This window comes from Calliphora vicina, chromosome 1 (assembly GCF_958450345.1).
Source record: "Calliphora vicina chromosome 1, idCalVici1.1, whole genome shotgun sequence".
NCBI lineage: Eukaryota > Metazoa > Arthropoda > Insecta > Diptera > Calliphoridae > Calliphora > Calliphora vicina.
Window position 1 is genome coordinate 140438526 of NC_088780.1, and position 24764 is coordinate 140463289.

Sequence of the window (24764 nt, forward strand, 5' to 3'; positions counted from 1 at the left end):
AACTAGAGCAACTGACAAATAAAGTTTAAATTGCATATACTTAATTTTACGTATTGTATATATTAGGGGATCCCAATTTTTTTTTGGAATTTTGGAACACATACCCTCTATTTTTTTATATATATAAAACTATAGTTAAATATGAAATTTTGTCCTTCTATCGTGATTGCAACCCGTGCCTACTTGCGATTTTGTTTTGGGGTGCATTTACAAGGGGAAAAAAATAAAAATTTTTCAGTTTTAGTAAAAAAATTTTAAATTTAATAAATCAAATGTACACTAAAGGGTTAAAGTCAATTTTATTATTCAAAAATCCTCAATAAAATATTAATTACGTTATTAAAGCAAATATCAGGTATAAATACAATATTTTGCCGTTTGAAAAATGTGTGGTCAAAATTGAACAAAATTGTGAACATTTTTCAAAATGGCTTCGTAATATTATTTTCTAATACACAACACAATATTTTAAAGTTTGTAAAAATCAAATTTTCACCAGCACTGCAAAAATTTGGGGTAATTTTAACCCCAAGTGCTATTATGGGTTAATTTTAATATTTCTGCTGTTTTTGTATATATTTGTGTTATATTTTTCTTAAGTTTCATCAAAATCGGCCCAAAAATATATAACATTTCGCTATTTTTCCCTGAGAAATTCCAAATAATGAAAAATTTGACCTTTGACCTTCTCGATTTAAGGGTTGGTGTTTTTCGATTTTAGTAAGACTATATTTAAAATTACATGTACTATAATATTCTGAATAGGCTTTACTTAAAGTTTATAAGAGTACGGAAATTCGGCTCATTCGTCAAAAAAGTTTTTCTCGAAAATCGCAAAATTTAATTCGCTGGTACGGAAAAACTATAGGAGGTATTGTCATACTTTTTTCATATTTTTATTAAATATGATCTTCTCAATGAATCCCAAAGTGATGATTAAAAAATTCTGAAATTTGTTTCACAAAATTTTTAAAAATTTGAAAAAGGAGTTTTGAAACTGCCGTTAAAAAAATTTTATTTTTTTGGTCATACCTGCGAATAGGTTAACGGTATCCTACGGAGACAAAAACTCATATACAAGTAAATATGGATAAATTTTCAGTAAAAATGAGATTTTATTTTAATATTTCTCAAAATATGTTAATTTTGTTCCTACATTTCTTGTTTTTTTAATAACTTTAACATTTTTTAACCAATTTTTGTTTTTTATATCTCATTAGAACGACATTTACGTACACATTTCGATTCTTTTAAATTAAATTGCAAAAGTAATTAATTAATTGCAAAATTTATAAAAAAAAACTGAAAAAAATGCATTTTTCCCCTTGTAAATGCCCTTCTTAGAACAAGCTAAACAGTTTTTTGTTGGTATTTTAGGTCACTACGAAAGTTTTCAGCAGGTACCGTTTCAACATTTCAAAAAATTTAATTCTAAGGGACACTCTAGTGTGTATATCCCACTCGCATCCCACTAAGCGACCAAAAAGCTCTTCAAAGAAAAAACATATGCTTTCTAATTCAAAACACTTTTTGACTTTGGAAAAAAAATGTAAAAACGTTTTTAATTTTTTTTTTGTGTTCGAAAGATTGAAGATGTACATAATCTAAACTATTTGGGACACATTTTGCTAAGAAAAATAGTTAATAACTTACATGGATGAGAAAAAACACCTGCTTGGCCAAAATTTCAAATTTTGACCTTCTCTATCCAATAGTAATTTCAAATGTTGGTTCCCTTGACATGAAATCCTTCATATACATATTTTAATCCAATACAATAAAGTGAGATTAAAAAAAATCATAATATAATTAAATTTGTTCTGTTTCTGAACGCATGTATTTATCAAATAATCAAATAATCACCACACACACACACACACAAAAACAACCTAATAGTAAAATGTTGCGGTTTTTTATTAGTTTTATTTATATTTATACTCGTACCATACAATAGAATAATTTTTATCAAGAAATATATTTTATTTCTCTTTACATATCATGTATTGTTTGTGATTTATTGTTGTAAATAATAAGCTTAACCTTCAATGTTCAACCACATTCCAATTTAATTATACATTTTGTTTAATTAAACTAAATCAAAATCACATAAATAAGAAATATAATGTGAAAGAAGTTGATTTCTAATTAAAATTCAAATAAATTATAATTTATCAATAAGATTTTTTTTTTGCAAAAGTCAGAAATACAAGAGGTAGAATTTATAAAACAAAGTTAATATCGACAGTTTTTGCATATATTTAAATTTTCTCCCAATACAATATATGAAATTTTGGGAATCATTTGAAAGAGCAAATAGTTGTAGTACGCAAAGAATTTAAATTTTTGTCAAATTAATGCACTTTTCATGGTACTAGTTATAGACCAAAAATTATACAAATTGTAAAATATCTCAATATTAAGGGTCACACCGTTAGGCCCAAGCCACGCAATGATCGTCTAAGCGTCAGAGCGATGAGCATAAAAAAATTAAAACATATGAAATACTACTGAAGTGGCCACGCAATGGGCGGCATTTCTGAGCGGCAAAGTGCTAGTATTTCATATGTTTTAATTTTTTGACACTCATCGCTCTGACGATGAGCAGTCCGACTGGCAGGCAATATTAAATACATACAGTTACCGACAAAAGTCTACGTACGACCATTATTTTCGTAACTCGCGGACTTCTAAACCATAATAAGTAAATGTAATGATGCAGTTTTATTTCAAATGCATTTTTATTAATATAACAAAAAAATATCGCTAAATCTATAATTAATTTAAACTGTTATTCACAAAAAATTAAAAAAATATGTTGACAAAAGTCTACATACGATCTGTACACTAAATAAACATTTTTCAGCGAATACAAATTTTCATTAAATTCAATATTTCGTTGGACCACCACGGGCATATACAAGCGTCTGGGCATCGAAGTAACTAAATTTTCCAGCTTCTCCTTTAACATTGGTTCACAAGTAATAAGATGTTTTCGGATCTTCCGTTGTAGAATTTCGCACAATAACATTGTGGGAAATAACATTTAAGTCCGGGCTTTGAGGTTGTGTGTACAATTGTCGTGGGGCATGGTAGTGTAGCCAATCTTTGACAGTTTGATACGTATATTTCGGATCGTTATCTTGCTGAAATGTCCAACTTTAACCAAGAGTTAAAATATCAACTGGTGCTCTCAAATTTTGTTCCAAAATGGATTTGTACTGATAACGATCCATATTACCCTCAATAATCACTAACTTTCCTACTCCAGAAGCAGCGACAGTACCCCAAATCATCACACTGCCACCACCATGCTTAACTGTACTAAGTAAGTTTTTCGGATCCATTGCTGTATTTGTTTTGCGCCATACTTTATCTCTCCCATCACTTCCAAATATGTTACTTCAACTCATCACTGAACAAAACTCGCTTCCAGAATTCCATGTACTTTTCAAATTAGTTTTGAGCGAATTCCAAACGAAGTTTGCGATCCTTTCGCTAATTTACAAGGATTTCTGCATTAATTACCATTATTATGTAAGGTTCTTTGAATTGTTCGTGAATAAACAATATCTTCTGATCTTGTTGCGAGTTCTTCGGCCAATTTTGTGGTATTTACTTTTGGGTTTTTGTTGACTTCTTTTAAAATGAAGATTACATCTCTACGATGTAGTTTCTTTGGGCGACCAATTCGCGGCTTGTTTTTAACTGTACCAGTGTTTTCAAAGTAACTGAATATTTCTGGATCTGTAGACTTAATAAATTGCATTGCTTATCTGTTAGTATTCAAACAAAACCAGGACATGATGTGGTAGTATGTAGACTTTTGTCAATGTTTTTTTATTGTTTTTTATGAATAATTTTGCAAGTTTATATTGCAACAACATTTTTTTTTGGTGCATAACAATAAAAATAGATTTCAAACAAAACTGCATTATTATTTTTTTATTTACCGGGTTTTCTCTCATAAAGTGTCAAAAATTGTGGTCGTACGTAGACTTATGTCGACCACTGTATATTTCGATCAAATTTGCCACATGTTATGTGGTCAATAAATAAAATACATACATATCGCTCATTTGCTGCAACAACGTCATAATTCAATAAAAGTCGTTTCGAGAAAAACGGCTTTGAATATTTTATAACATTTTACAATTTCTTAAATAAATTTTCAACAGATCATGCGATTTCAGAAATAAAACCTGATTTAAATAGTAGATGTTAATATCTTTCTAATCTGTATATAACCCAAATTGTTACTTGTCAAATATACGAGAAAACATGAATTTTGATTTTCACGTTTACAACAAAAAAATACTCTCATACAAAAAATAATTGAAGTTTTTGAAAACTGATTTTGAGTTATGTCGTTGTTTTATTTATCATCCAAGCAAGTATAAACATTATTCTCTGGGAGAGAGTGCTAAAGCGAATATACACACTTTCAAACACGCATAAGAATATTAGGAATGACCAGACAATAGTAAAATAAATATCTATGTTTTCTTGAAATCTAATTTTAGTGTTTAATGTCAAACCAACAATATTTAATTTTGTATGAAAATATAAAACCCATTTGTTAAATCCTATAAATTTGTTACCTAGTTCAAACATATCTGAATCTCAAACTATATTTCATGAGTTATGAGATAAAATTTTTATGAAATTATCTACATACCATCTGCCATTTCATGTTCTATTTAGATTAACTTTAAATTTTATTCAACTTTTCTAAAAACAATTATATAAATTGATTTTTTATATTTCGATGCTCCTTTCCTAATCCATATAAGAGACACAGAAATAATATAGCTACTTCATAGCAGACTTTTCAGATTAAAAAAAACTGTAAAATCTGCACTTTCATTCGATTCATTCATACATTTTTTGCTCTGAAAAGGTGCATATTAATGTAATCGTACATAAAAGAGTAGTATCGTTAGCATGCATGTATATTAGGGTGGCCCTTAATAAACGAAAGTTGGATTTTGGCCATTCTCACCCCCCAGTTTGGTGAACATTAGTAAAAAAATCATCCTGAAAAAATTTTAGGTAAATCGGTTGGGGTTAAGACGTGCCGCAAGCCCTCTGAAGTTTTGAGATGCATTTACAAGGGGAAAAAATTCATTTTTTTCAGTTTTTGTAAAAATTTTGCCATTAAAAAATTACTTTTGTAATTTAATTTAAAAGAATCGAAATGTGTACGTAATTGTCGTTCTAATGAGACATAAAAAACAGAAATCGGTCAAAAAATGTTAAAGTTATTAAAAATTCGCCAGGCCATTAACGTGTCTCAGGCCACTAGAACATGAAATGTAGGAACAAAATTAACATATTTTGAGAAATATTAAAATAAATGCTCATTTTTACTTAAAATATGTCCATATTTACTTGTATATGAGTTTTTGTCTTCGTAGGATACCGTTAACCTATTCTTAGGTATGAACAAAAAAATTTAATTTTTTTAACGGCAGTTTCAAAACTCCATTTTCAAATTTTTAAAAATTTTGTTAAACAAATTTCAGAATTTTTTGATCATCTCATTGGGATTTATTAAGTGTATAATAGGGAATAAAAATGTGAAAAAATTATGAAAATATCTCTTATAGTAAAAATGAGCTTTTATTTTAATATTTCTCAAAATATGTTAATTTTGTTCCTACATTTCATGTTCTAGTGGCCTGAGACACGTTAATGGCCTGGCGAATTTTTAATAACTTTAACATTTTTTGACCGATTTCTGTTTTTATGTCTCATTAGAACGACAATTACGTACACATTTCGATTCTTTTAAATTAAATTACAAAAGTAATTTTTTAATGGCAAAATTTTTACAAAAACTGAAAAAAATGAATTTTTTCCCCTTGTAAATGCATCTCAAAACTTCAGAGGGCTTGCGGCACATCTTAACCCCAACCGATTTACCTAAAATTTTTTCAGGATGATTTTTTTACTAATGTTCACCAAACTGGGGGGTGAGAATGGCCAAACTCCAACTTTCGTTTATTAAGGGCCACCCTAATGTATATATTGGTTAATGGATTTGTATTACTGCTCTGTTCGTCGATGCGACTCATACAGACAGATGGACGAGGGTAATTTTAAAAATGTTCTTCAAATTGAGAGCAAAATGAAAATGTAATACACAAATAATACCCAGAGTCTCAGGCGGGAATCGAACTCGCAACCCTTAGAGTAATAGTCCAGAACAATAAAGACTAGTCTATCAGGGAACCCCTTTGAAGTTTCCAGTTTTGGATCAAAGTCGCAATATTAACATGTAAGAGTGTTACATTCGGCTGTGACGAATCTTTTATGTCCACAATCAATATGTAGTTTTGGACTGCTATGAAGACTTCCATAAGTTATGTTCTGCAAACTACAGAACTTGATAAAGTGATTTTAAAGAACAATTTGAATAATTTGAATGTAAGTGCATAAAATTTTGGACTTGTAACTCCATGGGTCTTTCAGCAAGACAATGATCCAAAGCTCACAGCCAGAATTGTTAAGGAGTGACTATTGTACAATGTGCCTAAGCAGTTAAATTCACCTCCGCAATCTCGAAACCTTAACTAGAATATTAAAACACGAAGCATTTCATATAATGACGAACTCCCAACAGCTTTAACGGAAGAGAGGGAATACATTAAAAAAAATTCCAAAAAAAATTATTTTTACAATATTTTAAAATTAATATATTTATCTAACCAGAGCACCCTGATGATAAGGTTTTGTAAAAAACATAAACGATGATTTCCAAAAATTAATTGTTTAGCAAAATGCCAACAGATGCCAATAAACTATGTTTTAAAGACTATAGAAAAGGTGGTTAGTAAAGTGACCACTAAACCGCAAAGAATTAAACTCTTGTAAACTCCATGAGAAGGTGACTAGATTAAGCTGAATGGAGGACCAACAAAATATTAAATTTTTGTGTACTTTTTAAATTTTCCAATAAATTTACCACGAAATCAATTTTATTTTTCAAAGTTTTTCAATAATAAAAGATTAAACTCTAAATTTAATTTTAAGTTTACTCAAACCTATAAATTTTTTCTCTAATTAAAATATTTAGCTTAATAGATGAAAATGCGTGTTGTATACTTAATTATGACTCTGACTTGTGAAGCACTACTCTCTCTTATAGCTTAGAATATATTCGTATTTGAAAATTGAATATTTGTTTAAATCCTCTGTGAGAATTTTCCTAATTAATTTGCCACATAAAAAACACAAGTTAGATATGTTATATATCAATATATAGGGAATTTTATATTTTTCAAAAATAACTTTTTGAAAAATATGAAAAAAAAAAGCTTTTGATTGAGTTTTTGCGAAGACTTGAAATTAAATTTTACAGTTATATAGATTTTTCTATTGAATATGCAAAAATAAAAACAAATTTTGGAATTTGTTATCTGGAATCACGTAAAAAGGTCCAACCTGGGGGTGGGGTTATCGAAACCATTTACAAAATAATTAAGAACGCAATAGACTATCTGAAATGGGTTACTATATTTGGATATCGGCTATGCGTTTTGAGAATTTTTGCCCTAAACTTGAATTTAACATAAAAAATAAACCTTACTAGGATGGAATTGGTACCATCAGTATCAAAATTTTTCACATTTGTTCTCATTTAGAATATTTGATGTAAAGTAAACTTATCAAAAAGTATAAATCTCTTATACATCTTCTTAGACATTTTTTAGATAACTTATAGAAAAAAAGTACTTTTTTCCCAAAATCTTGCGAAAAATTTTTAAATTTAAATGCATTTAAATTTAGATTCAGTCACGATTTTGAAACAATTATTTCTTTATTTGATATTTACATATGTTGTTAGTGCAATAAAAAACAAGTAAGAAAGTATGGTCGGTCAAGCCCGACCATTTAATACCCTACACTAAGTAAAAGAGCAAAAACATTTGTCTTTTAAAATTTCAATAATTTACATTTTTGGGTGATTTTCGGTAGTGGGGTTGTATGGGAGCTATGACCAATTATGGACCGATCACCATGGAATTAGGTCGTGTGATTTGTGTCTATATAAAAGTTAACTATGTTGAATTTTGTGTGTATACCAAAATATTTAAGCGATTTATGCACGTTAAAGTGATTTTCGGAAGCGGGTCTCTATGGGAGCTATGACTAATTATAGACCGATCGTAACAAAATTTAGTGACATGAATTTTGTATATATAAAACTTATTTGGAGTGAAATTTGTGTAGATATATATATAAATTAAACATTTATGACCGATAAAGTCCAATTTCGAGAGGACATTTGTATGGGGGCTAGGTGAAATAATGGACCGATTTCAGCTAGTTTCAATAGGCATGGTCCTTAGGCCGAAGAAATTATATGTACCAAATGTTATCGAAATATCTTCAAAATTGCGACCTGTACTCTGCGCACAAGGTTTACATGGACAGCCAGCCAACCAGCCAGACGGACGAACATCATTTAATCGACTCAGAAAGTGATTCTAAGTCGATTAGGGAGGGTGTTAGACCAATACTTTTGGTCGCTACAAACATCTGCACAAACTCATTATACCCTCCCCACTGGTGTAGGGTATAAAAATGGAGAATATTTGGACCCGCTGCTATCAAAAAAACTGGAGTAGGATGGCTAAAAATTTTAAAAATTTAATTTTCAATTCCTAATATCTCCTAATCTATAAAAGATAATTGATCGCCTTTGGTAGTGCTCGATGAGGAGATTCTATAAATGTAAGTTTTCGGAAATCGGAAGACAAACGAAGAAATAGTATCGTTTTAAAAATTAAACATACCCGAGATGTTCTAATTTGGGGTCCCCTGTCCCCGCACCTAGTGGGTACATAAGGTCCAAACTCCAAACTTAAACTCAACAAGACTTCCTCTGTGCGCACGTTAAATTTCATTCTAATCCGACTAAGCGTTCAGAAGTTAAAGTTTTATTTCCCTCTTTTTATAAAACAACTATATTTGGTTGTACAATATTGGTATAACCATGTTGGTCTAACCATACTAGGATTATCCTTGATAGATTTAATGTTAGGCACTTTAATAATTCTTAATGAACCGTAGAATGAGAGCATTTCTAAGATATTTAGGTTTTTGTATTTATGAATGTATTATTTTTATACAAATTATTACATTTTATTTCAGTATTTTGTTACTTCATTGTCTATAATATAACAACCCTGAAGGAAACCTGGGGACAAGTGTCTCAAAGTCACCAGTTTTGTCGACTATTTTGGTAACTTTTTAATTTTTTTTTTAAATTTTATAATTTTTTTTTTAATTTTAAAAATTTTTTTTTTAGTTTTAAAATTTTTTTTTTTTTAATATTTAGTGAAAAAAATTTTGGTGAAAAAAAAATTCGGGTTAAAAAATCCGACCCATTGTAGGTCCAACTTACTATGGTCTTATATACGTCGTTGCACAGGTCTTTGAAATATCTATCATTAGATATCCATATTGTCTATATTAATGATTTAGTAATCCAGATATGGGTCAAAAATTGTCCTGGTTTTTTGTTATATCTCAGCCATTTGTGGACCGATTTTCTCGATTTTAAATATCAACCGAGCCGGAAGATATTTCGGAGATATTGATGTATCATTCGTGTATGTAAGTTATTTGGGGGCTTCAGAAAGTTGATTTCAACACACAGACGGACAGACGGACATGGCTATATCGACTCCGCTATCTATAACGATTCAGAATATATATACTTTGTGGGGTCGCAAATGAAAAATGTGGAAATTACAAACGGAATGACAAACTTATATATACCCATGCCACTCATGGTGAATGGTATAAAAACACATATAATAGCAACAAAATGAGATATCGATAATAAAAATCGATTGATTATTTTCAAATTTATTCACAATTAAGTGAGTTCACTAATTTTCACAAAATTTTAGTTTTTTTTTGTTGATATACATAAAATTGAGTAGTTAATGTTCTTCTTCTGAATGATTGAATTTTGAAAACATTTTCCCCATGATATGTACAAATTTTCACGTATATATTGAGTTTCAATCGGCTGAGTTGTTTCGGAGTTATAATAACAAATTGAAGCAAAAAATATATTTTTACATTTTAAAAAATTATGAAAAATTAAAGTACTTTTAAGATAACTGTCGTATATGTGCTATTGTGCAAAATGTTTATTATACGGTTGTATGGTTTTTGTTGCTATTGTCATCATCATTTGGATGTTTTTTTTGTTCTTATTTCTGTTTATCATCAACGGTGACATCTAAAGGATATAAAATATGTTACGTGAGTTCAAATTTCATTCATTGAAAATAAACTTTACTACTACACTTGATTCACTGTTTCTGTTGATTTTTTTTTTCTTCTTTTGATTATTTGGCCTTTCATTAAAATGTTTCTATTAATTACTATGTAGTATTTGAAGTAAATGAAGGGAAAAAAACAAATTAATGAAGTCATTATCATTTGAACTTGATTAAATGCTTGTGGACATTTACTGGTGTTGATATTTATCGTTACATATCGACACCCTTATGCACAAGCTTAAAAAGTATATATACCAGATAGTAAATACATACAATACAAAGTAATGGTTAATAAAAATTAATTTAACCACCATGAAAAACAGAAAAAATAAAGAAAAAAGAATTACCTAATATTACAAATTAATTTATTAGACATGTTTGTGTGTGTGTTACTTTCATTTTGTTGAATGATTAATGAGTTCTTTTCAAGGACATTTAGTAATACCCTTTGGACTTACAAGGGCTAAAAAGTAAATAACAAAGTTTGATTATGTAGAAAATTTGTTAAGGCAGGGGGGTAACAAATACAAACAGATTATTTGTCAAAAAATAAATCAACTTGCTATAGTAGGTTTTATGTTGTCTCAAAATAAAGGAAAATTCTTTAAAGTTTATAAAAAATATAGCAACTTTGAAGTAATTAAAGTGTAAAATGAACATATTTTCCAAATCTCTATAATATTATTAAATAATTTGCTTTGTAACAAAATATGTATGTAAGAGGGCTTGTCAATAAGTACATGAGTTTTTGAATGATACACAGTCTTTTCGATAAAAACTCATTTTCTTTTTCAACATAATCTTCTTTGAGCTTTATACACTTTGTCCCACGTTTCACATTTTTTTATCCCATCCAAAAAATAAGATTTGTGTTATGATGATTTCATGGTTGGAGTCAAATCTCTTTCCGTCAAGCCATTTTATCAGGTTTGAAAACAATAAATACTAATTCGGGGCTAAGTCCGGTTAAAAGGTCGGATAATGGAGTAATTCGTAGTATAAATCATGGATTTTTGCGATGGAAACTACACATGTGTACAAAATAAACAAAAGTTAGATTTTTGCCAGTCTCACCCCGCACAGTTTGGTGAACTTTCGTAAAAAAATCATCCCGAGAAAATTTTAGGTAAATCGGTTGGGGTTAAGCCGCAAGCCCTCTGAAGTTTTGAGATGTATTTACAAGGAGACAAAATGCAATGTTATCAGTTTTTGTTAAAATTTTACCATTGGGGCTAAACCTAAAAATTTTTCAGGATAATCTTTTTCTTTCGTTCATTTCTTTGATTTTAAAAGTTGAGGGTCATATTAACCCCAAGTGCTATTAAGGGATAATTTTAATTTTTGTGCTGTTATTGTAACTACTAGACTTTGTGTTATATTTTTCTTAAGTTTCATCAAAATCGGCCCAAAGATATATAATATTTCCAAATATTGAAAAATTTGTCTTTTGAACATCTCGATTTAAGGGTTGACGTTTTCCGATTTTAGTAAAACTTTCCGACAGAATATAAAATTACCTGTACTATAATATTCTTAACAGGTTTTACTTAAACTGCATAATAGTAAGGAAATTGGGCTCATTCGCCAAAATATGTTCAAAAAATTAGTTTTTCTCGAAAATAGAAAAATTTAAATCGAAGGTACGGAAAAACTATAGGAGGTATTGTCATACTTTTTTCACATAAATCCCACTGTGAAGATCAAAAAAATTTTGATATTTGTTTAACAAAATTTTGAAAAAATTGAAAATGGATATTTGAAACTGCGGTTAAAAAATTTAATTTTGTTGGTCATACCTGCGAATTGGTTAACGATATTCTGCGAAGACAAAAAGTCATATACAAGTAAATATGGATATATGTTAAGCAAAAATGAGCTTTTACTTTAATAATTCTTGAAATATGTTAATTTTGTTCCTACATTTTATGTTCTAGTGGCCTGAGCCTGGGGAATTTTTAATAACTTTAACATTTTTTAACCAATTTTAGTCTCTTATATCTCATTAGAACTATAATTGCGTGTATATGTCTATTCTGTTAATTAAATTGCAACAGTAATGATTTAGTGGCAAAATGTTTACAAAAACTAAAAAAATTGCATTTTTTCACCCTTTAAATGGACCTCAAAACTTTGAGCGACGAACGGCACGGGTTAACGTCATTTAATCGAGCTCAAATTTCGGCTATCCCAATATCTGGAAAGGGGAATAATTTTGTGGGGTCCAGACGAACAAAATTCCGCCATCAATTTTTTGTGGTCACTCTAGTGTACACCCTTACATTATCTTGGTTGTAACAAACATATATATGTTTACTGTAACCATATATATGGTTGAGACAATCATGTGAATCGTAAGTTAACCATATTATGGTTACCACAATCATGTAAATAGTTACTGTGACTATAATATAGTTAAAAAACTTGTAACAATATTGAAATGGTTAGCCCAAATATATTTTTTCTCTGCGTGTGGTAGTCTGCTATCAATGGATGTCAAACATAAACAAAATTACTCAGCTTGTTCTAGTTTTGAAAGGATTCAACTGACATATGCCAGGAACAGTGTTGCCCTTTCAGTTAAGAGCCGGGAAATGCAAAAAGACACGGTCTTATTGACCCGCCTTCGTATGTATGCCAGGAAACAAATATTTTCGAAACCATAATTTTATATTATATATGGTTTTAATTTTGCAATGGCTCTTATTTAAGGAAAATCTTTGGAAACTGAAAAAATTATAAATTCTGAATAAAAGTTCTAAAGTTTTTTTTTCTGTTGCACACATCCACTAAAAATATGAACTTAAAAAATCAAACGTAAGCGAATTTAGAATTTCTGGAGAACTTTAAAATTTGTAGAGAGGAGCAAAGGTTCAATAATTTATTTTCTAACAAAATATTTAACAGATATTTTTTTGTTTAATTTGTAAGTATGCATGTATGTACTTCATTTTTATTGTGCTAGATTATATTATGTCCTATAACAATAATACTTCATTATTTAGTAGTTTTTTCAATTCAAATGGTATGACATTATCATTATTATTTATAAAGTGAGAAACAAATACGCCCATAAAAACATAAAAGAAAGACATTATTTCATATTAAAATATATTTATGTCTTCCTTAAGGAATAGTGCGTATTTAAACACATGTTCCCTCTTTTACTTTCATCACATAAACTCTCAATAATATCGTACAATTATTATCATTTATTCCTGATAACAGAAGTAAATATTTATACATGTAAAGGGTTTTTCAACAGGGACGCTATAAAAATATACCGATAGGGACAGCAAACGACGCCATATTTTTTGCCGCTCTTTTGACATTACTAAAATTTACTACCGAAATTCGGAGTCAGTGGCCTCAACGTTAAGAGCGTATTTTCATCGAAAAATCATCTTCAGCGATGAGGCTCATTTCTGGCTGAATGGCTTCGTCAATAAGCAAAATATGCGTTATTGGTCAGACAGCAATTCACACGTACTCCGTGAAAAAATTACGGTTTGGTGCGGTTTATGGGCCGGCGGTGTCATTGGGCCGTACTTATTCCGTGATGAGCAACACCGGCACGTTACTATGAATGGGAATCGCTACCGTTCAATGATAACAGAATATTTTTGGCCCCAATTGGATGATATGGACTTGGAGGACATGTGGTTCCAACAGGATGGCGCCACAAGCCACACAGCGAATGCCACAATCAATTTATTGGAAACCAAGTTTGGAGAACGTGTTATGTCACGCAATGGTCCAGTCGATTGGCCGCCTCTGTCTATGCCAACAAGCCAGCGACGATTGATGAAATTCGTACGAATATCGAACGTGAAATTGCAGCAGTATCGACCGATTTATGCTTAAAAACCGTCGAAAATTGGGTTCAGCGTCTAGACTTCTGCAAGCGTGCCCGTGGTGTAAAATAAATCGAGTTCCATACATAATGGCATCGAACTTTTGTTAAAAAAAACGTTTGTAGCGCTCTTATTGAAAAACCCTTTACTTATGTGATATAGTCCGTATTTAATGTCATGTACATATATTAATTGTCATTTTTGATGGGTCATAAAAGAAAGAAAGTGGGGTAACCCAAACACTCGTATATGGAAACGAAATTGTCATAATATCAAAACTATTATTATTTAAGGGAGGAAAGTAGTAAGTTTTTAAAAATTTAAGAAGTACAAAATAGAATATAACTAGTAAGAGTGTTATATTCGGCCGAATTTGTATAGCCATCTCCACATATTTGTTTTAATGGTGGTTATAAAAGCTGAGAGTGACGGCATGGTGTAGTGGTTAAAGTGCTTGCCGACAAAACCAAGCACCCCAGGTGCGATCCCTGGCAGAGGACGAACTATTTAAATCATAGTTTTCGAGTTTTTAAAATTAACCTCCCTCTAAACAATCCATCCAAGAAGCACCCTGACCACTCCTCCACCTGAAAAAGAAGATAACATCATGGAAAAGGTGGGGCAGCCCTCCACCCCGGTATACCAACGCTTTTAGGAGTTTTATGCTCTTTAAAGTTATTGTAGAAATGGGCCCTATATGGGAGCTATGGTCAATTATGAAACGACTAAGGCTCTAATTCTTCCACGAATATTTCTGACAAATATTGATTCGTATTCCTCCCTAAACTCCAATATCTAAGCCTAAAACACCATTCGCCTTAAAAACAGTAGAAGTTTTTTACCGTGTTCCTAAGAAAAGATTCTAGACTTTATCCTACATTTCTTCTTAGAATTGTTATTTTTAAAAAACATATTTTTTCGCTTCGAAATGTAAACTAAATAAAGCTGTCAATGTTTAATTTCTTTATCGGCCATAAATACTTCATTTACATAGATATCCACACAAATCAGTTTGTTCGCAACGATTTATAATTGTTAATAGGTCGAAAAATGCTCTTCAAAATTTTGTTATCCAGAAAGAATTTAACACAAATAGGTTTGTTTCATGGCGATCGATAATTGGTCATAGCTCCAAGAATCAAAATTTTTTGGAAATAACACTGGCTTTTCTAAACCTCTGGTCCGATCGGGATAAACGTAGGCGTAAACAAGGAGTATTCGAATTTAAGTTATTGAAATGGATCCTACAGGGCCGGCGATATGGGGGCTCAAAGTAGGGTAACATTTTTAAACACGTGCCATTTTTTTGTTTCCCATCCGATTTCATAGATTTTTATATTTTTGAAAAGCGCTTGTGTGCTATTTATCTCTTATAATTTTCGAGTTATAAGCATTTAAAAATTTAATTTTTAAAATTTTGCCATACCTTGGCCCGCTGTTTTAAAAATGGACCCCTAAAATACCAATAATCTAAAAAAGATTTCATATAAATATATGTTATGGATCCAAAAATAAACGATTTTCAATTTAAATACTAAAAAAAATAATAGATTTTTGCTGTTTTTTGGGCGAAAAAGTGATTTAATTCTTTTTTTAATAAAAAAAAACTTTCTTACAACAATTTTATGTTTTTCTATAAGGTATCTTTAAGAAAAACATTTTAGTTTAAAAAACCTGTCCTATATCATGTCGCCCCTACGCTCTTCGGAATTTGACCTATTTTTTATATCAAAATTTAAATTTTGGGCCCCATGATATAAAATCCCAAAGCTGGGATCAGAAAACGGAAACCAGTTTTGGAAACCTTGATGTATTTCCTATTTATTCCCAAAGTATTTTCCCCGCCCGAAATAAATGTGGATCATATGGGCAAAATTATTAAAAATAGCTTTTTTTTATTTTCTCTCCAATTTTGAGGAATTGCGGGATTCCTTTGACGTTTTGACAAGTTTTTTACACTTTGTTATTCAGAATGACAAATTTAAAAAATGTTGAAAATTTCATTGAGTTTTGTTAGGAAATAAAGAATTTATTACATATTTATTGAGTTTCTAAAACTAAAATGTGTATCAAAATTTTAATAGAATCGCAAATATTAAGAACAATTTGATCCACATTTATTCCGAACTATTTTTTCTGTTTAGACAAGTTATTTTTTGGACTTACAAACAAATTTTCAAGTCAATATATCAATTAGATTCAAATCTCCGTCCACTTTAAATCTCCGTCCCTCAAAAATATTGCATATTAGGAATTTTTTACAATATTTTTAGACAAATTCTCCAAAATTTTTGATTTTCCTGATATATATAATATTGAAATACCTTAATATATAAAGGCCTTAACACGTGTTTGTATTTTGTAAGCCCAGATTTTCGTTCATTTCGATATATAGTCCGCTCATATATCATAATTAGCCAAAAAAAAAACACGAGTTAGGGCCTTTATATATTAAGGTAGCGAATAATGAACATAATAATATAATTAATTATAACAGAACTTTACTAATTTTTATTAGATAAATATGTACGTACAATAACATAATTCGTCGTGCTGTATAAGCAAACATTAAAACAATAGAGTACAAATTGCTAACATTGAATAAACATAAAAACCATAGCAAATATGCCACAACCAATTACAATGAATAGTTAAGTTTTTAATGTTACTCATCAAATGGTGTATTATTATGTGTGCAACATTTGTTTATATGCAAATTATATCTAATTTATCAAATACGTAAATATTAAACCGAACTAAATGATGAACATTTACATACATATATACATAGATGTCATATATGTAAATGAATGTCGTATGTATAAATTAGGGTGGTAGAATTTTTGAGAATCATAACTGACTTTATGTGTTAACAACTCAGTCTTGTATTGGCTTTAGTTTGTTGTCGCCCTTTTAATATAGGCATCGAACTAAGAATTTTATTGGTAAAAGATACTGTATATAGGACCAATTATCACCATCAGTATTACTTTACATTAGTAATAATGATGTTGCTAAGCTTGTTATCTAGCGATATAGCTAGTGTTAAATTGCTAATTGCTAAAGTGCAATCCTAATATGTACGGTTACAACTAAATACCTTATATAATATTCATATAAATAACACTACATACGTATGTATATCTATATATGTATGTATATGTATTTATATATGTACATATGTACATAAATAAATATTTATACTTGTTTGTCTGCTATCCCCGTGTATATACAATAGGAGTTCATGTTGACATACACTGTTGTGTGAATGTTTTCATTTGTATGTTTATGACTGCATGTCTTTCATTTCCTGTGAGTCAGAAGAACAACAAACTGATTTCGTATAGTATATGTAGGTGCACTAGGGTGTCCTTTTTCTGGATCTTTTGGATTTTCCATGCACCCAACATCTAAAATTGTTCTCTTTATTAACAAATACTGAAACTTTCTGTAAAATCGTATAACGTTTAACAACAGCTAAAAGTTTGATACAAAACTCGAAACGATTTGGGTAGCAATTTGGCAGAAATGAAAGTAGCAACATCACTGTTCAACAAATTAAGAGTTTTTGATTGGATCAGAATAGCGACCGTATAATTCTGAAAATAGTCTTACAGTCCAGCTTGCCTGAGTTTTTTTTACAGTGGTTAAATGAAAAAAAAATTGTAACATAATGTCTAATTGAATTCTTCCCAGTATGCAAAATGATTCGAAGTTATGTCGAAAATGAATCATTTTTTCGTAAAATTTTATCGATATCGACTTCGATATAATGTCGATAATGTGCGTGTTTTCCTGAGTAGAGTGCAGAGCGATAAAGAGTCGAAAATTATTTATTATTCTGATTCTAATTTTTATCGATATACTATACCTTTTTCGGTATTAAAAATGTTCTAAATTGATTCGATTTCGATTAAATATATGAACAATTTCGTATACTTTATACCATCGAGCAATTTCTTCTTGAAATAATGCATATTCAATACCTTTATTATTATCCAATAATGTTGCGTTAGATGTGTTTTCATTTTCAAATGGAATAAATTCTGCACATATTTCTGATGTTTGCTGATTATGAGATTCGAATTGTTAAAAACAACATCAATAATTTACTGCACTTTTCTTTTAAGATGTCTTTGATCAATTTTTCGTGTTAAACTATATTTTTATGAATATGTTATTGATAGGATAAGAAATAAAATTTTATTTTCTCACAAATTAACAAAAGAATAATATGTATGTATATGAATTTGTCAATTTGTGCAAAAATAAAATTTGACATTAAAAAAAAACTCGAACATTATTCGCCATTTCTATAAAATATTAAAATACGATATTATAAAAAATGTAGATTGGATAGAGCATCATAATAAATTCATATTTTCGATTTTAATTCGAAATAAGTTCGATAAAAAGAACTGACTCGAAATGTTGCATACTGGGTTATTATCAGAGTTATATTGTGGAATTTTATGAGGATAATGTTTGTGGAAAATCTTAACACTCTAGCTCATCTCTGTATGGGTCAATTTGACCCCTTCATCTATAAGTGGAGGTATTTTTTCTGTTTCTCTTTAATAAAAACTAAATTAAGGAATCGTATGTCCTCAATTCATTTCAATTGGATAGTCTTCTTAATATATTATTTTAAAAAATACAACAACTAACTATTAGTTTTAGATAAAAATATGTATTAATATTATATTAATATATATCGAGGGCCTATATTCAAAACGCTTTATCTTTGATTTTCACGAAAATTACTTTTTGATGGTAAAATATTCAGTAAAACAGCCCTCATCTATGGTGTGAATTTCATAACAAACATATTTTTTTGGCTGTTTTATTTGCATTTTTGTTATTTCTCTATCTTATACAATTAATTTTTTTCCGAATGCAAAACCCTCTATCTTTTCAAATATGAATTTAAATTTTTCAATCATTTGTCAAAAAAGCGAATGCCGATTCTGAATTGAATTAACATGAAAATATATTACCTTTTTGTTTTAGGAATTTGTTATGTCCATGGCATTAAAAAAAATTGTTAAAGATGGAGTTTGCTTAAAAAAGTGTCAACTTTTAAAGTATCATCTAAATTATTATTTCACTCAAATGGAATTTTAGTAAAATTGTTTTATGCTAAATTCCCAATTTTTAATTTGATAAATTCACTGAAATTTATTGTTGGGGGATAAGCTAGTTCCTATGCGCATTTCAATGGTTGCTTAGGCCACATCATCAGGAAACATTTTCCCAAAAGGCTTTAGAAAAACTAAAGATATTATACAAATTGAGTATAACCAATAATTAATGAGGTCTGTGCAACTAATCAGCTGATCGTTTTTTGCTCCTTTGTGTTTACATACTGTGCTTGTCAAAATTTGTGTTTATGTTGGCTGGCGCTGGCAAAAGTCTACCTTTTGTTTTTGTTGCTTTTGGGTTTGTTGTGGTATTCGCAACAACAAACTTTAGTGAACTTGTTAGCTGGTGCCTATAAACAAGTGATCAGCTGTGCTATCGACACCACCTATTTGTAAATTCGCCTTGAAATGTACGTTTGGCTTGATTTTGTAATCAGCTGTTTCTGACAAGCTCAGTATAGTTTTACACAAACAAAATGCCTGTTTCTGTTTTTGTTTTTATATTGTTGTAAAGTTGCACAGACCTTATTAATAGACCTTGAGTATAACTATGTTACTAAATATATAATAGCGCCAAACTCGTTTTAATTATTAGTTTATTCATTTAATTTTAATTAAATAATGTAAATCATAAAATTTTCAAGGAAATCTTTGATAATATTGTTTACTAAGGTATAAGAAAATGTGCTAAGTAAACTCAAAAATTCAAAATAAGTAAAAGAAAATGTGGCAAAAAGGAACTTATATATCACTAACGCACTTCTTCATTGTAAGTCACATTAAATTAGTGATAAAACTGATTTTAAAAATATTTAAAACAAGAATATTTAAACATTTTTGGTGTCTCTTGTAAAATTTGTGAAAAGAGAATTAGCACGTTTGCACCTAAGTTAACGAAATTTATTTCTTGGGCCCAAATTTTCTTAAATTATTTCTTCAAAATACATTTCCATGTTTCTTTTGATTGCATATTTACGATTTTGTAATTTTAAATCTTTTATATTTAGGGTCGAAATTTCCCACGATAGCATAGTTAGCAAGGTCTTTACAACTAATTAGATGGTCGATTTTGTTCCCTTTGTGTTTACATACTGTGCCTGTCAAAATGTTTGTTTATAATGGCTGGTTCTGTCAAAGTCTTCCTGTTGTTTTTATTGCTTTTACGTTTGCCTTGGTATTCGTAACAACAGAAACTAGTGCATTCGACAGTTCGAGCCTCTAACCAATTGATGAAAAAATAAGCTGTGCTATCGAAACCACCTTAACCCGGCAATTCCCATACCCTCGCCAAAGGGAAAAATAATTTGTTTTTATTAAAAATAGTAAAAATACGTCTAGTTTACACTATAAATAAGTTTAAAATAATAAAAAATTAAACTAGTTTCGATTTTATAGCTGGGTCACCTATAGGTGACACTGTTCAGAAAAAAACTAATTTTCTAAAAATACTTGCTCACATTGTTAGCCGGAATATCTAGCAGTATTTATTAAAAAAAATTATTGTGATACTTACCAGTTTGGCATTTTTATAACAACTTATTTATCATAAGACACACACCAGTATGTTAAAATCAAAACCACTGCTTAAAGATTTTTAAAAATCCCCTAGTTAATAAAATTCTAGCGTTGCCAAAATAAAATCAGATATAAAACAGGATCTTGTCTGTATATAAATAATACCAATACTTATCGGCGATATCTGTTTCTATGTTTAAAACTACCTTTAATCTTTGTCACCTGTAGGTGACACTGGGAATTGCCGGGTTAAAGTGAATTCGTCTTATATGGCTTAATATGGGCGAGAGGTGGCAGAGTAAAAAAGTATCACAGTTAAGTCATAGTCATGGTATTGGACAGTTTTGATCCCAGATATATAAAGTGTTAACAATGTTCTAGAAATTAAAAAAAAAATTGTTTAATGGCCACCCTAATGTACACATACATAAATATTTGTAAAGCGTGGTCCATTTTATATTCAGAAGTATTTAAAAAAAGTAAAATCAATTTCTTACTGTTCTTTCTACATAAAAATGTTTGCTATTATTTGCAATTTTATAACCGTTCTACCATTTCCTTTTAGCCTATTGGGCAAATGCCCCTTGCGAAATGTTTGTTGTTTAAATGATAACATAGGATAATATTCAGTATAAATCCCAACAAATCATTTAATTTTGTTCAGTCGAAGCGAAGTTACAACCTCTTTCCAAATTAAAACTGGTACATTTTTACTATATGGGCAATTCCATATCATCGTACGTGACATTTGTACGCCTATAGGGTGCAATAGATTTTGCAAAAATAAGAGTATCTGAAAAATAATTTGGTCATTATGTTCCTTTCAGAGGGAACTATATTTTAAAATAATAAAAAGTTCTTTCGAAATATTGTTGTCCAAGATATTGAGCGAAATAAGGGTATATCGTACGTGGCATAAAACGGAAGTCATTTTGAGGTACATGTAGAAATATGCGAAAATATTCGAATCGTGAGAGGCGTTATGTTTTCTTTTAATTTCTTACACCAAACGAAATAGTTTTCCTTTACAATCCGTTATATCTAAATAAAAATAATCTTTGGATGATTTTATAATAATTAAAATTTAATATCGTACGTGACATACCGCACGTGACAGATTTTTCTCTTGTAATAAAACAATATATATTCTGTGAATATATTTATAGAAAAACTAAAAGAGTGATTAGAAAATATACATTCGGTTTTAATAAACAATTTCACAATAGCAAAAAAACAATCAGAGTCAAATTCATTTCATACTACAAGCTAATTGGGAGCCTAAATTTCTCCGCAATTTTAGCCTTAAATATACCTAAAACATTAAAAAATTATATATAATCAGTTTAAACTATTATTTTTGTCTTTAAAATGTTGTAATATGATCTAAATACTTTCACATAGTAACATTTTATTATTTTCTTCTATTCAAATCATCTTGAAAAAAAGTTTCAAGGGTTTTTGTATTTTCAGTCGTGGTAGCGATTCTCGTGGAATTTCCCATATGTCTCTTCAACAGTTTAACATTAAATTATTTGTACATATTTGCAAAATTATTTATTTTATAACTTAAATAAGAATGAATTTTGATTGATATTCAAATTATTTTCCACAAAAGACCGTTGATTTGGCTCAATCGATATGTTGTGTTTATAATTGTACAAACAAAATTTATTAGAGTTCTTTATTCCTAACAAGAAGTTAAATTATTTTATTATAAGTTAAATAACATCAAAGTGTGTGCTAATAATTATCAGAAACTGTATTAATTTTATTTCCTTTTAAATAGTCAATCATTCTAATTTACTTATTTTATGTATTCAAGTATTCATTTATGTATTTGTGACTTTTTCACATACTGGTTTATATAAATTATTTTACTAATTAAGACATTTACTTTGTTATTATAAAATCAAAGAAATTGAACTTACTTTATTTTCTCCCATATTTCTTCGCCAAAATGCTTGAGCACTAACAGCTCCAGGGCGTAATTAACAAAGCCATACTGAAAATTAAAAAAAATAATATAAATTATATATAAATAGGTATAAGTAAATATTAGGGTGACAGTCGATTTTTTTTTTAAATTTCAAAGTGTGACTGGTGGAATATTGTGAAACTGGGTCTAAAAGTAACACGCATCGAGGTCAAAGGTCAGACAAATGCAAAATCTTACTATTTATATGAAATAAATGTAAGAAACTCTTTAACATTCTGCATTATTTTGCAGAAATATGTATGTAGATTTATTTATATTAATGAAAACTACAGTAAAAAAATCTTTTGGATATTAACCCTATATCTCTTTGGGTCAAAATTAGCCATTAACTAGATTATCGCTAAAATTCGGAAAAAATGCAAATTTTTCAGTTTTTGTACAAATTTTGATACTTAATAATTATTTTTGCAATTGAATGCAAAATAATCGATATCTGTATATAATTGTAATGAAATATAAATAACAAAAATTGGTTAAAAAATTTTAAAGTTATTAAAAATTCCCCACATCATTAACGTGTCTCAGGCCACTTCAACAATAAATTTTGAAAAAAAATATATTTTGATAAATATTAAAATAAAAGGTAATTTTTAATTAAAATATATCCGTATTTAATTTTGATGAGTATTTGTCTTAATTAAATTAAAATCTCACCGTTAACATATTCGCATTTTTTAATTTTACAGCATCGCGATTCTAGTTTCATTAAAATCGGCCCAAAAATATATAACAGCTCGTTATCTTTTCATTAGAAATACCAAATATTGAAAATTTGACCTTCACGATTTAAAGGTTAACGTTTTCCGATTTAAGTAAAACTTTCAGACCATATTTAAAATGACCAGGACTATAATAGTATGAATAGGCTTTACTCAAAATTTGTAACCGTAAGGAAATTGGGCTCATTCACCAAAATATGGACAAAAAATTAGTTTTTCTTGAAAATCGCAAAATTTAAATCGCAGGTACGGAAAAACTGTAAAAGGTATTGACTTAATTTTTTCATATTTTTATTCCCTATTATGATCTCAATAAATCCCAATGTGATGATCAAAAATTTCTGAAATTAGTTTAACAAAATTTTTAAAAATTTGAAAATGGATATTCGATACGGCCGTTAAAAAAATATTTTTTTTTTGGTATACATAAAAATATAAAATATAAAAAAACTTCTATAATCTTACTTTAATTTTTTTTATTTGTTTGTTTTCTAAAAATTCGTCAAATTTGGATAACTGAGCTGAAAGCAATTTCAAAGTTGATAAAAACTGTGTAAGTTATTAACAACTGAATATCCAAATATCTACCTCGGTAGATACTATGAAAGCGAAGGTTAAACAAATTTCAGAATTTGTTGACCATCACTTTTAGATATATTGACATTATAATAGGGAATAAAAATATAAAAAAAATTATGTCAATATCTGCTACAGTTCTTCTGTACCAACGATTTCAATTTTGCGATTTTCGAGAAAAACTAAATTATTGGGCTTTATTTGGCGAATGAGCCCTATTTCTGAAAGTTTTACTAATATCGAAGGTCAAATATAAAATTTTTCAATATTTGGAATTTCTAAATGAAAGATAGCGAAAAGTTATATATTTTTTGGCCAATTTTAATGAAACTTGATCAAAATATAACGCAAAGCCCAGAATTTTCAATAACAACACAAAAATGGAAATTAACCCTTAATAGCAGTTGGGGTCCAAATGACCCTCAACTTTAAAAATCACGATAAACACAGTCAAATTAAGGGTCATTTTGACCCCAAGTGCTCTTAAGGTCGCTCTTAAAATCGGCCCAAAAACTAATAATATTTCGCTATCCTTCATTTAGAAATTCCAAATATTGAAAAATTTTACATTTGACCTTCACAATTTAAGGGTCAACGTTGTCCGATTTCAAAGCATACATATTTAGAATTAAGTGACTTATAAGATTCTGTAGAGGTTTTACTTA

General features: G+C 29.2%; 1 protein-coding gene across 1 annotated transcript in view; it reads right to left on the bottom strand.

Annotated features, from left to right (window-relative positions):
- Gycbeta100B (guanylate cyclase soluble subunit beta-1-like) overlaps positions 1-22805 on the bottom strand; it is a 332225-nt gene extending 309420 nt beyond the window's left edge. Inside the window, exon 1 of the mRNA XM_065508967.1 lies at positions 22737-22805. The gene's annotated coding sequence lies outside the window, so the exon portion shown is untranslated. The remainder of the gene's footprint in view (positions 1-22736) is intronic.
- Positions 22806-24764: the final 1959 nt, after the last annotated feature.